Source organism: Notolepis coatsorum, assembly GCF_963971535.1.
Source record: "Notolepis coatsorum genome assembly, chromosome: 3".
Classification (NCBI taxonomy): domain Eukaryota; kingdom Metazoa; phylum Chordata; class Actinopteri; order Aulopiformes; family Paralepididae; genus Notolepis; species Notolepis coatsorum.
The window spans coordinates 206,663,300-206,678,057 of record NC_140167.1 but is presented as its reverse complement, the minus strand read 5'-3'; the positions used below and the strand labels follow the sequence as shown (position 1 = coordinate 206,678,057).

Sequence of the window (14,758 nt, the reverse complement as noted above, 5' to 3'; positions counted from 1 at the left end):
AGATGGAGAGAGAGAGAGAGGGAGAGATGGAGAGAGGGAGAGAGAGAGAGAGAGGGAGGGAGAGGAGAGTGGGCGAGCGAGATGGAGAGAGGGAGAGAGAGAGAGAGAGGGAGAGAGAGAGAGAGAGAGAGAGAGAGAGAGAGAGAGAGAGAGAGAGAGAGAGTGGGAGAGATGGAGAGAGGGAGAGAGAGAGAGAGAGAGGGAGAGATGGAGAGAGGGAGAGAGAGAGAGAGAGAGAGAGAGAGAGAGAGAGAGAGAGATAGGGAGGGAGGGAGAGAGGGAGAGAGAGAGGGAGAGAGAGAGAGAGAGAGAGAGGAGAGAGAGAGAGGGAGAGTGGGCGAGCGAGAGGAGCCTCCGGGGAGAATGCCGTCATGCTTGGCCAATGAGAGGCCGGCAGTGGAACCCCTTTTCTCCCTCCCCTCTTCTGTCAAATATAGACTCATGGCATTTCTATCCTCTGGCCTCACAATATTCCTTCCCATCTTCTACGTTTCTCTCTCTTTCAAACACACATGTATTTGAAAGACCTACAACGTTTTTAAAATAATAATAATAATAATTACTATTATTATTGTCATTATTATTAGTCTACTACAATAAGATGGGCAGTAATCGTGACCAGAGCCTAGTGGTACCTCCACAACACACCACTTCCTCTATTATAATATATAACAATATATATTAATATAATATATAATATAATAATTGTCATGGCAATGGCAACTACTAAAAACTACATTTCTACATACACCAGTCCTTCCACATTCATTCAACGGAATTTAAGATGGCATAAGAATCCAGGTTACCACATCTCCCTCCCTGTTTCTCCATTGCCACACACAGATGAATGTCTTGATTTGACAGAATTTCACAAGATGAAATGGTGAAATATGACATACAGTATGGGTAACCAACACTGTAAAATGAAGTCTGACAAAGCTGTAATTTTATTTTTTTAAATACTTGAAAAAACAAACAAATGAAAAGTAAAATTTAGCCTAAGATAGATTTCCCGTGATGTAGTTCCTACGATCTTAGATAGTTTGAGACAAGGCAAGATTATCTACATGGAATTTAATGTAAATTTCTCGTCAAGCCACAGGCCAATATATCTATACTCAGTGACTCTCTAACAAATAATATCTGCACATAGTCAATATTTCTGGCTCTAGAAAAGAACATACATTTAGTCTTACTCAGCACTACATCCTGTATGATAAGGCCTAACCAAATAAATTGTTTGGTTCCTGTTGGTTGTCAGTTAAGGCCATGGGTAGGTAGGGAATTTATTTTATTAAATTGTTTCCCACGGCGACTATGGATAGGGAATTTCTTTATTTAATTAAAATGTTCACGACAACATGGATGCATGTACTCTGCCAGCATGTTTAATATCCATAATACTAAAGGTTAAAATACAAAGACACTGTACTACAAAAGTACAAGGTACTGGGTAGTAGTATTAAAAATGCCACCCCTAAATACTACTCACTAAATATCCTGACGTCAGAGAGCTGTGCAAATATTGTGATATATATATTTTTTTTAATATATTTTTATTTAATTTTTTGGAAGAAAAGGCAGGATATATAATGCACATACAATGCACATATAAAGCACATAACATACATTTAAATTATTTGCCAATTACATGCATTGGCTTGCCCCTTGCCTCATTTAAAATAAAAAAACTCCTACCCCCTAACCCCTGCACCAACCACCGTTGACAAAAAATAAATAAAATAATAATAATAATAATAATAATAATAATAATAATAATAATAATAATAATAATAATAATAATAATAATAATAATAATAATAATAATAATAATAATAATAATAATAATAATAATAGTAACCCCCCACCCAACCCACCCCGTCATAGGCCTGAGAAGAAAATTAAAAAATTTCAACAAAGACCAAGAAAAATAAAAAAAACTAAAAGGAATTATACAGATATTAGTTATGTCCTGCTAGCTATATATTGAAGGTCCTAACTTGATAGAGAATATGGTTCCAGCTAGCTCCATTGTTACAACATCAGCTAATAACTGTTTCCAGTGATTAAAGGGCAGAGAGTGTGGAGCTTGCCATCGCAGCGGCAAATTTTTTTTTGCAGCAGTACTTCCTGCCAGCCAAAATCGTCTCTGAACAATACTTAAAGCTAAAGAATCATCATCATTAAGGAGAAGTAATTTGGGACAACAGGGAATATGTTTTTGTAATACTTTAGATAGATAATTAGTTATCTGTTCCCAGAAACTTTTAACTGTGGGGCATCCCCACATCATATGTGTAAAAGTACCAGTAGTATTTAGAGAACAAAGTGTACAGTTTGGTGACATAGCACGTCTCATTCTATAAGCTTTCTGGGGGGTTAAATATGTTTTATGGACAAAATTGAAATGAATCTGCTGATGATTTGGGTTTCGTGATGCCATAGTAACATTTCCCCAAACTCTGTTCCAATTGATAGAGTGATGGTGTTCTAATCCCAATTCTGTGCTCCACGATTGGATAACAGGTATTAACGAAGTACATCTTTGTGATAGATCTTTATAAATTATAGAGACTTGTCCTTTGGAGAGACCTGCAGTTTTTTTAGAGAAAGTAATTAACGGGTGAGTAGTTGGTTTGGTCCATGGAACTCCATAGGCTCGCATAGCCGAGCGGAGCTGTAAATATAAAAAAAATGAGGTGCCAGGTAAGTTATATGACTCTTTCAGATCTGAGAATGTTCTTAGACCATTGTCCTCCATAACATCGCCAAGTACATGAATGCCACAGTTGGACCATGATTGAGCTACAAAACTGCGGCCTCCGCTAAGCAAAAACGGGTTATGAAATAAGGGAGTCTGTTCATGCCACTTAGTATCCCAATTAAGTAACTTTTCATATTTGCGCCATAAAGATATGGCATGCGCTATTATCGGACCATAACGTAATCTACATTGCTTTAGTGAAATATCTGTAAAGACAATGTCTTGTAAACGAATCGGCGCCACAATATGTTTTTCAATATTAAGCCAGGGGGCCTCAGAATTTAAATTAAACCAACTCAACAGAGGACGAAATGATAACGCTTGAAAATATAACTTAAAATTTGGCACAGTTAAACCACCAGATTGCCGCTCATTTTGTAAGGTAGTAAGTTTAACCCGAGCTCGCTTGCCTCGCCATATAAATTTTGAGACTGCTCTATGTAAATTTTCCCAATGAGCAACAGGTGGGGCAATAGGAATCATGGAACTACAGAAGTTTACTCGAGGTAATATGTTCATTTTGATAATAGAGACTCTTCCGGAAAGGGAGACAGGTATATTACACCATCGATTGAGATCATTTATGATTGACCTAATGGTTCTATTGTAGTTTACGGACACAATTTTTTCAATTGAAGGAAATATATCAATACCAAGATATTTAAATTGTGTTACAACCGGGATCTCATGGTCAAGCACAGAGTTAGGAGTGGTTCTTAGGTACATTAGTGCTGATTTGGTCCAGTTTATTTTATAACTTGAAATTGAACTGAATTTTTCAAAGATTTTCAGGAGGCTTGAGAGAGACTGAGATACATTCTCCATATATAACAAGATGTCATCCGCATAAAGCGAAATATGATGATCAGTAGAATTTACAGAGATTGGCTTAATGTTTTCTGATTGCCGTATAGCTTGGGCTAAAGGTTCAAGGGATAAAATAAACAAGCTTGCAGAGATCGGATCCCCTTGCCTACTTCCACGAGTGATTTTGAAAGGAGGAGAACTAATATCTCCGGTTATGACACTGGCTGATGGATTAGAAAATATTATTTTTACCATATTTATAAAATTTTGACCTAGTCCCATATGTTTCAGTACAGCCCAAAGATAGGTCCACTCCAGACGGTCAAAGGCCTTCTCTGCGTCAACAGAGAGAACAGCTGACGACACTTTAGCTTGAGAGGCGGAGTTGACAATGTGAAGGAGACGTCGCAAATTATCAGACGAAAGCCTTTTTTTAACAAAACCACTTTGATCTGGGTGAATCAGTTTAGGTAAAAACTTTTCAAGACGGCAAGATAATACTTTAGAAAATAGTTTGGCATCTGTATTAATTAAAGAAATAGGGCGCCAATTAGAACACTGGTTTGGATCTTTACCTTTTTTTAATAAAAGAGAGATTAGGGACATATTCACGTCTCTCCCTAAGGAGCCTTTAGATATGGATATATTAATCATCTCAAGTAGTAGCGGGCCTAAGACGTCCCAGAACCGCAAATAAAATTCTGGGGGAATGCCATCCCACCCTGGAGACTTGCCTTTATTCATAGTTTCCAGAGATGTTTTGAGTTCTTGCAATGATATAGGAGCACCCATTAAACTTGATTCAACTGGTGACAAAACAGAGAGGTTAAGGCCACTTAAAAAGGATTCAATCTCTTCAGAGGGACGCTCGCCTTCTGTAGTATATAAATCATTATAAAATTTTGCAAATCTTGTATTGATTAATTTTGGATCTGTAAGCAGCTCACCATTTTCTGATGTAACAGTAGTAATATTTCCTACAAGATCACTATTGCGTAGTTTGTTGGCCAATATTTGACTCGGTCGACTACCATGAAAGTATTGGTTTACTCTACCTTTATGGATGGAGGATTCGGCTCTTTTCCTGATAAGATCGTTTAGTTCACTCTTAACATTGGCTAGTGTGGCGGCAGTCTGTTGAGAGTAATGCCTCTGTTGAGATAGGTCCAAGGTAGACAGCATGGTTTCTAATTCCGATATTCGTTTTAGCTGAGATTTATTAAGACTTGAAGAGAAAGTAATAGCATTATTTCTGACAAAGCCTTTAGTAGCGTCCCAAAGTATCCTGAAATCATCCACGGAGTTATTATTAAACATAAAAAATTGGGCTAGCTCAGACTGAAATTGCTCACAGAATACTGGATTATCCAATAAAGAGCAGTTAAAGCGCCATCTTGTGGCCTTTTTCTTAGCCTGGCTGAATTGAAATTGACAGAAATAGGCATGGTGATCTGATAAACTCATAGGTCGGATTTCAATTTTTTTTACGTCTGAAAATAAGGATGCTGATATTAAAACTAAATCAATACGGGAAAATGATAGATGTCTATTAGAGAAAAAAGTATACTCCCTGTTGCCTGGATTATGAACCCGCCAAATATCAATAAGATTAAAGTCAGATAGCAAGTGCTTTAAAGCGTTTGTCGAGCGAGCATTATGATTAACTGCTTTTGATTTATCCCAGGTATGATCCAAAACAGAATTCATATCCGACCCAATAATCAACTGGAAATCAGCTAGTTCCATTAGGATTTTATTCAATGATTGAAAAAAGTCTGGTTCATAACAGTTGGGTGCATAGACATTAATAAACGCAATTTTTTTACCATTATGAATACATTTTAGAAAAGCTATTCTTCCTTCTTGATCACTGCCTTTGCCTATGATGGTAATTTTGCATTGTTTATCAATGATTATAGCAACCCCTTTGGTTTTATTCAAAGCTGAAGCAGAAGAAGCCACTTTATAACGCTGATTTTCTAATTTGTGCATGTCTCCTTCAAGCAAGTGCGTTTCTTGAAACATGCATATTTCAACTCGATTTCTTGATATAGTATCAAGACAGCTTTTTATATATTCTCATTATTGACATGGACTGCAATTTTTTTACTAAGATTTAACTAAACGTTATTGTCAAAAAAATTATTATTATAATTTTTTTAACTCATCAAATAAATTTGGGTCGCACCTAAATCGGCAGGGTCGGTCGGCAACAGGAACCAAACCATTTATTTTGCATGGCCTAAAGTAGATTGGTGGTCTTCTCTGGCAGAGAGGCAAAATAAACATTGGTATCTGTTTAAGACCATTATCAGGAAATCACCACCTTATATCACAATGTTGCTAGATTGGAACTATGCACCCTATCTCCTAAAGTCAGCATTTTGTTTCAATGCCCCAGCTTCTTATCTTCAACTCTCACAAAAAAAATCTGTTTTACATTTTTATCTTGTTTTTTTGCATCTGTATTTGTCCTATACATTCAATGTCTAATTTATCTAAGCTGAATTATTTTTCCTTATCTTTATTTAGTGTTTCTATCCGTTTTAATATGCCTGTAGAAATAGCTCAACATCATTGTAAATGAGAGTTGGCTCTCAATCATATTTTCATGGTGAAATAAAGACTGAATGAATAATTGGTCACAGAGTTAACCTGTTAAGCTGCAGGGTCCCCCAATTGGCAGCCAAAGTGTATATTTTCAGCACTACGTTTGTTTACCGATGTTTAAAATAATAATTTATCAGAATATTGTGAATTATATCTCTTTTTTGTCGTAAAACCGCAAGGAAATTACTAAATCCAGATTAAACACTGCATTGGAAAGATGAGCTTTTCCCCTATCTATAGAGATATGATGTGGCCATAATAAGGTAATTTATAGTTCATAATTCAATTTTGAATGTATAATTCAAATGGATTATAATTATTACTGTATCTACAAATCCTTCCGTTTAATCATCTTCCCTTTATTCATTTGCTTAGATCTTTTGTACACTTGATCTCAAGAAGGTGGTGAATGAGCTCAGTGAGCGTAATCAGAAGAACCTCAATGTTAGTATGGTGTTATTCCACAGGGGCCGACCCACTGTCGCTCTTATGGTAGTGGCCCATAACGATGTATGGATCACAATCTTTTGGTGTACTGTTGAGTGTGTTTCTGTAATTAAAAGACTCTCACTTGACACTGTACAGGCACTACACTAGCCCCTTTCGTGACTGTGATGCAAGCCTTGCTTTGAATACAGCAGTCACTTGCTCCACATTACCAGCCATGGGAACATTCACCCTGAAGCACTGGTTATTTACCAACGGTTCGTTCAGTTGCACAAGGGTTTCACACACAAAAGCGGGGTGGTTTGAAAGCTCGGTGTTGCTAATAAACATTTAAAATAATTTTTATAAACATGTAAAAATCACTGAGGTAGCGTTGGGTCAAAATGGCTTACTCTTTTCTTCCACATTTTGACATGCCGGAGCGCTGTGATTGGTTTCTTCTCTTTGTCACATGCCTGGTGCGCCCAGCAATCACAGCGCTCCGGCGTGTCAAAATGTGGAGCAATCTTCCATTTACTTTTAGGCGAAATTTCTGAAAATAGGGCTACAGCTTAATGTTTCATTTTACAAGCAGGCGGTTTTTAAAATGCATAATCTATTCTCTAACATGGTGACATGGTGGATGCATTTATCCATCTTACAGTACTATCAGTGCATGGCTCCATGGGGAATTAAAACCTAAAACTCTGGCAGTGTGCCAAGCAAACATTAAGTAGCAGTTACATGAGGATTGGATACTTTGTGTTCACATTCTAAACATAGTAATCTCCTAGTTTTCATTTGGGTTATAAAGACCTAAAGCACACCAAGCCATCTTTTTTTTTTTTTTTTTTTTTAACTTTCTTTTTTAGCGTTTATCGCTTTCCTGGTAAAGCATGACCGACAGTTGTAGGGTGAAACGGGAGAGAGAGCAGGGGGAGACATTCGGCAAATGACGGCGAGTCCGGGAATCGAACTCGGAGTCAACCAGATCCGTGACGCAGCCAGCGTTTCCGTTAGCCGGTAATTACCGGTATTTTACCGGCAAAATCTGTTTAAGTCCGACATATTTTATCTCTCCGGTCTTAATGTCCGGTGAAAATAATTCCCTGAGTCTAAGCACAATTTGATTATTTGAATTGTATTAAAATAGGCTAAAATTAAATAGCCTATGCGATGAACGAAACGATCATTACATTTGTTTCCTCGTTGCTTCTAATAATGACAACGACGTTGTCGGCGAGAGCTTAGTGCTGGGTGTGCGGACTTTTCTGAAGCTGTAGAGCCGCAGTACCAGCAGTACAATGCAATATTCCAGCAGTACTCCAATTCAGCCATTTTCAGCCAATGTTGGGTGGGGGGCGCTGTTGTGCGGTTCCCAGAAAAGAGCCAATAACAGCTGAACAGCTTCTCTGCAGCGCCATACTCTTTGCAAATAAGTCGTTGCGAGGTGGAGAGAGTCGTCACGCAAACCCACGATAATGTTGCCGTCTCTCTGCTTTCTGAGTTCTTCGCTTGATATAATTAATACAAATGTCCAATATAACGGAATTCGTTAGCTCATAAAAATGTGATTATAACAGACTGCTGTTTAGTGTCGGACCGACTGCGTATCGGTCTATTTTATTTCAAGTCAGCAGCAGCACGGAGTATCGAGGGACTTATTTTATTTGGAATATATTAATGACTGTATACGTGAAGTTGAACATTATGATATGTGTGACGTGTCTGATACAACGAGGTGAAGCGATGTCGACTCGAGATTCATTTGGGGGTGCGTGTGACAGAGCTGCTGCAGCGGGAGCTTGATGCTGGTAGCGTATCGCACTAACTTGAGAGGCGAGAGATAGTAATTTGATTCTGCAAATCAATTTCTCATTCTTCGCTTGATGTAATTAATACACATGTCCAATTATAACGGAATTCGTTAGCTCATAAAAATGTGATTATAATAGACTGCTGTTTAAAACTCTGACCGGAATATCTCGAATATGTCCGGTGATAGAAATCTTGCAGGACACTCAGACCGGCACGAATATGTTCTAACGGAAACGCTGGACGCAGCACGGAGTTCCGCGACGCAGCGCGGTAACATGGTGTGCTACTGGAGCACCCCCCAAGCCATCTTTTACAAGATTGTGTATCAAAGATAGAAACATCATGGACTGCCGGTTCCGCCAGTAGCGGCCGCTGGCGCTGGTGCCTTGTGGGTCGCAGTTCACGTTAATAGGTCGAGTTGAAAATGTAATGCTCTGAGATGCTCTGGAGCAATCTCTCTCTGTCTCTCGGATCAATCAAATCAAATAATTAACACATGTATGTTGTCATTTTAAACAACTCACCATTCATTCATTATGCATCAGCAGCAGCTAAATTAATGTTATAGTTCACAACACAGCAGCGCGTTTTGAATCGCTAGCCTATTAATTATCGTCTCAGCAAGCACAGTCAATACTTTTTTCCGTAGCCGCATTTCGCGGAGACAGCTGTGTATAGCGAGAGAGAGAGAGCGAGAGAGAGAGAGAGAGAGAGAGAGAGAGAGAGAGAGAGAGAGAGAGAGAGAGAGAGAGAGAGAGACTCACTGTTTAGTTGAAACGTCCAGGGCAGGAGAGCTTGATAAACGTGTATAATCCACTGTTGATGTATTCCAGACCACTGTCTCCAGACTGCATCCGCCATATAGCTTGTTAGCCAAGTGTTAGCTTGTTAGCACAACACAAGTACATTTCTTTGTCCATTTTTCCGCGTCGAACAGACTGCAAACTACCTGGCGTTCTATCGCCATGCTCTAAGACAAACTCTAACCTTAACCAACTTTGAAAGAGTGCCTAAGCTTAACCGTCTAAAGAACTTGCAGTCACGGCACGCTCTGCTGCCTGCATCTCACAACAACACAACAACACAACTATCTCTCACCAACGGACCAACCTAGGAATAAGCTAGAATTGGAACATTAGAAATTGGATCCGGCCAATCAGAGATCGTCTCTGTGAAATTCTGCTACGGAAAAAAATACTGGCGTCGGCCAATCAGAGAGCGTCTCCGCGAAATGCGGCTACAGAAATTCTTGACGCTACTGGCTAGACCGCTTCAAATCGCGCCGGGATTCCAACATAATTGTCATATTTCAACGCACAACGCGTTATGCACTGATTGGCTGTGACGGATACAGCAATCAAACTGTGACGCGCACTCAGAGCGCTATCGCGTCTAGCCCGGGCCGAGAAATACAAAAAAATTAAAAAAACGTCACTTCCTGCTCAGGAAAACGAGTGTTTTTTTATTTTAGATAATAACGTTATATTGTGCATTGGAAATACAAACATACTTAAAATGAGTAAATATTATTCATTTTAAACATGTTTATATTATTTATAGGGCTATAAAACAAAAAACTAAAAAGTTTTATTTTCTTCTTCTCTGATTTAACAGCAGGTGGGGCGGCGCCCGTGCGCCCCTAGTGGCAGAGCCGCCACTGGGTTCCGCCCTGGTGAGGTGAAATAGTTTAAAACTCAACATCTACTTAACCTCTTAAGCCCTAGCCCTATTTTCTGAAAATCCGGCTAAAAATACATACCTAAGTAAATGGAAGATTGCTCCACTTCTACAAGGTCCATTTGCATGTTCCTGGTATCGAGGGACATCTATAGATGTATTTCCCTGTGGCGACTTCTTTTGTAAACATCAGCCCCCGGCCGCAGATAGTGGAATGGATAAACAGAACCCGGAAGAAGCATAAACACAAAGGTCTCTCTCTGTAGGGATCCTTTACAGAATGTTGTCACTTACAGTATTATCATTTATTAAAACAGCGGCTGCCAGAAGCAATCTCCCTCAATACTGGACCAATTACAACCATTCTTGTCTCTATTATTAATTTAGACTCCACACAACGGAAAAATAGGGTCCAGGTTTTAAAATACCTAAGTTGTCCTTTAACCTTTCTGTTGGCCAGAAAGAAAAGAACCAGGGAATTATATCAAATGGACTAAGCTAGCAAGTGGAACAAGATGACGGAGAGCAGAGTGATAACAATGTAATCTCTCCTGGAACAACACAGACTCACCTTGGAAGCTATCATGAGACATCAGGGTGGAGATTTATATCCTTTGCACAGAGCTGAGACAAAATAATTGAGGCCATACGTTCGGATACCACACGTTTGGAAAGCCTGCACCGGGAAATGGGAAAATCCACAAAGACCCAAGTGATAACAGAACAAGCAGATATGGCATAAGGTCTCGCGGATGCCCTGGACCTTTGGAACCATTGGAACAGACGGATGGATCAAGGATGAAAGAGTTGAAGTGACTAGTCCCACTAAGTTTATGGAGACGCTTATTCCGGAGATTTTGGGGGCTGAGAATGTTCCCTCCCCGGTAATGGTGGACCATAGATCTCTACAATGTTCCCTCCCCGGTAATGGTGGACCATAGATCTCTACAATGTTCCCTCCCCGGTAATGGTGGACCATAGATCTCTAGAATGTTCCCTCCCCGGTGATGGTGGACCATAGATCTCTAGCACCAAAGGTCATGGTGGACCATAGATCTCTAGCAGCTGAAAGGTCCTGACTGACCCAGCTGAAAGGCCCTGACTGACCCAGCTGAAAGGCCCTGACCCAGCTGAAAGGTCCTGACTGACCCAGCTGAAAGGTCCTGACCGACCCAGCTGAAAGGTCCTGACTGACCCAGCTGAAAGGTCCTGACTGACCCAGCTGAAAGGTCCTGACTGACCCAGCTGAAAGGTCCTGACCCAGCTGAAAGGGCCTGACTGACCCAGCTGAAAGGGCCTGACTGACCCAGCTGAAAGGTCCTGACCCAGCTGAAAGGTCCTGACTGACCCAGCTGAAAGGTCCTGACTGACCCAGCTGAAAGGTCCTGACCCAGCTGAAAGGCCCTGACCGAGCTGAAAGGACCTGACCCAGCTGAAAGGTCCTGACTGGCCCAGCTGAAAGGTCCTGACCCAGCTGAAAGGCCCTGACTGACCCAGCTGAAAGGCCCTGACTGACCCAGCTGAAAGGTCCTGACTGACCCAGGTGAAAGGTCCTGACTGACCCAGATGAAAGGACCTGACTGACCCAGCTGAAAGGACCTGACTGACCCAGGTGAAAGGTCCTGACCCAGCTGAAAGGTCCTGACTGACCCAGCTGAAAGGTCCTGACTGACCCAGCTGAAAGGACCTGACTGACCCAGGTGAAAGGTCCTGACCCAGCTGAAAGGTCCTGACTGACCCAGCTGAAAGGTCCTGACCCAGCTGAAAGGGCCTGACTGACCCAGCTGAAAGGGCCTGACTGACCCAGCTGAAAGGTCCTGACCCAGCTGAAAGGTCCTGACTGACCCAGCTGAAAGGTCCTGACTGACCCAGCTGAAAGGTCCTGACCCAGCTGAAAGGCCCTGACCGAGCTGAAAGGACCTGACCCAGCTGAAAGGTCCTGACTGGCCCAGCTGAAAGGTCCTGACCCAGCTGAAAGGCCCTGACTGACCCAGCTGAAAGGCCCTGACTGACCCAGGTGAAAGGCCCTGACTGACCCAGCTGAAAGGCCCTGACCCAGCTGAAAGGACCTGACCCAGCTGAAAGGACCTGACCCAGCTGAAAGGTCCTGACCCAGCTGAAAGGACCTGACCCAGCTGAAAGGTCCTGACTGACCCAGCTGAAAGGACCTGACCCAGCTGAAAGGTCCTGACCCAGCTGAAAGGACCTGACTGACCCAGCTGAAAGGACCTGACTGACCCAGGTGAAAGGTCCTGACACAGCTGAAAGGACCTGACCCAGCTGAAAGGTCCTGACCCAGCTGAAAGGTCCTGACTGACCCAGCTGAAAGGTCCTGACTGACCCAGCTGAAAGGTCCTGACTGACCCAGCTGAAAGGTCCTGACTGACCCAGCTGAAAGGTCCTGACTGACCCAGCTGAAAGGTCCCGACTGACCCAGCTGAAAGGTCCCGACTGACCCAGCTGAAAGGTCCTGACTGACCCAGGTGAAAGGTCCTGACTGACCCAGCTGAAAGGTCCTGACTGACCCAGCTGAAAGGTCCTGACCCAGCTGAAAGGCCCTGACCCAGCTGAAAGGTCCTGACTGACCCAGCTGAAAGGGCCTGACCCAGCTGAAAGGTCCTGACTGACCCAGGTGAAAGGCCCTGACTGACCCAGCTGAAAGGCCCTGACCCAGCTGAAAGGACCTGACCCAGCTGAAAGGTCCTGACTGACCCAGCTGAAAGGACCTGACCCAGCTGAAAGGTCCTGACCCAGCTGAAAGGACCTGACTGACCCAGGTGAAAGGTCCTGACCCAGCTGAAAGGACCTGACTGACCCAGGTGAAAGGTCCTGACCCAGGTGAAAGGTCCTGACCCAGCTGAAAGGACCTGACTGACCCAGCTGAAAGGTCCTGACTGACCCAGCTGAAAGGTCCTGACTGACCCAGCTGAAAGGTCCTGACTGACCCAGGTGAAAGGTCCTGACTGACCCAGATGAAAGGACCTGACTGACCCAGCTGAAAGGACCTGACTGACCCAGGTGAAAGGTCCTGACCCAGCTGAAAGGTCCTGACTGACCCAGCTGAAAGGTCCTGACTGACCCAGCTGAAAGGACCTGACTGACCCAGGTGAAAGGTCCTGACCCAGCTGAAAGGTCCTGACTGACCCAGCTGAAAGGTCCTGACTGACCCAGCTGAAAGGTCCTGACTGACCCAGCTGAAAGGCCCTGACCCAGGTGAAAGGCCCTGACTGACCCAGGTGAAAGGTCCTGACCCAGCTGAAAGGTCCTGACTGACCCAGCTGAAAGGCCCTGACCCAGCTGAAAGGTCCTGACCCAGCTGAAAGGCCCTGACTGACCCAGGTGAAAGGCCCTGACTGACCCAGCTGAAAGGCCCTGACCCAGCTGAAAGGCCCTGACCCAGCTGAAAGGACCTGACCCAGCTGAAAGGTCCTGACCCAGCTGAAAGGCCCTGACCCAGCTGAAAGGTCCTGACTGACCCAGGTGAAAGGACCTGACTGACCCAGCTGAAAGGTCCTGACCCAGCTGAAAGCTCCTGACCCAGCTGAAAGGTCCTGACTGACCCAGGTGAAAGGACCTGACTGACCGAGCTGAAAGGACCTGACTGACCCAGCTGAAAGGTCCTGACTGACCCAGCTGAAAGGTCCTGACTGACCCAGCTGAAAGGTCCTGACTGACCCAGCTGAAAGGACCTGACCCAGCTGAAAGGCCCTGACCCAGCTGAAAGGTCCTGACCCAGCTGAAAGGTCCTGACTGACCCAGCTGAAAGGTCCTGACTGACCCAGGTGAAAGGTCCTGACCCAGGTGAAAGGTCCTGACTGACCCAGCTGAAAGGCCCTGACCCAGCTGAAAGGTCCTGACCCAGCTGAAAGGTCCTGACTGACCCAGGTGAAAGGTCCTGACCCAGGTGAAAGGACCTGACTGACCCAGCTGAAAGGTCCTGACCCAGCTGAAAGGTCCTGACCCAGGTGAAAGGACCTGACTGACCCAGCTGAAAGGTCCTGACCCAGCTGAAAGCTCCTGACCCAGGTGAAAGGTCCTGACTGACCCAGCTGAAAGGTCCTGACCCAGGTGAAAGGACCTGACTGACCCAGCTGAAAGCTCCTGACCCAGCTGAAAGCTCCTGACCCAGGTGAAAGGACCTGACTGACCCAGCTGAAAGCTCCTGACCCAGCTGAAAGGCCCTGACCCAGCTGAAAGCTCCTGACCCAGCTGAAAGCTCCTGACCCAGCTGAAAGCTCCTGACCCAGCTGAAAGCTCCTGACCCAGCTGAAAGGTCCTGACCCAGGTGAAAGGACCTGACTGACCCAGCTGAAAGGCCCTGACCCAGCTGAAAGCTCCTGACCCAGGTGAAAGCTCCTGACCCAGGTGAAAGGTCCTGACCCAGCTGAAAGCTCCTGACCCAGGTGAAAGGACCTGACTGACCCAGCTGAAAGGCCCTGACCCAGCTGAAAGCTCCTGACCCAGGTGAAAGGTCCTGACCCAGCTGAAAGCTCCTGACCCAGACCTGATGGTCGCTGCAGCAGAGCAGGAGCACTGGGGAGAGAACACCACACTAAAGCCTATTCCACATTTTGAAAGACAATTCTCTGATTTCAACTTGCTAGACTTGCATGCATTTTAGATGCGGAAGAGTTTACAAGATGAAGTTGATAAAAA

The 14,758-nt window shown here is 43.7% G+C and overlaps 1 protein-coding gene across 1 annotated transcript in view; it reads right to left on the bottom strand.

Annotated features, from left to right (window-relative positions):
• Positions 1 to 14,758, bottom strand: part of rabgap1l (RAB GTPase activating protein 1-like) — a 573,823-nt gene that overhangs the window by 117,354 nt on the left and 441,711 nt on the right. The window lies entirely within an intron of this gene.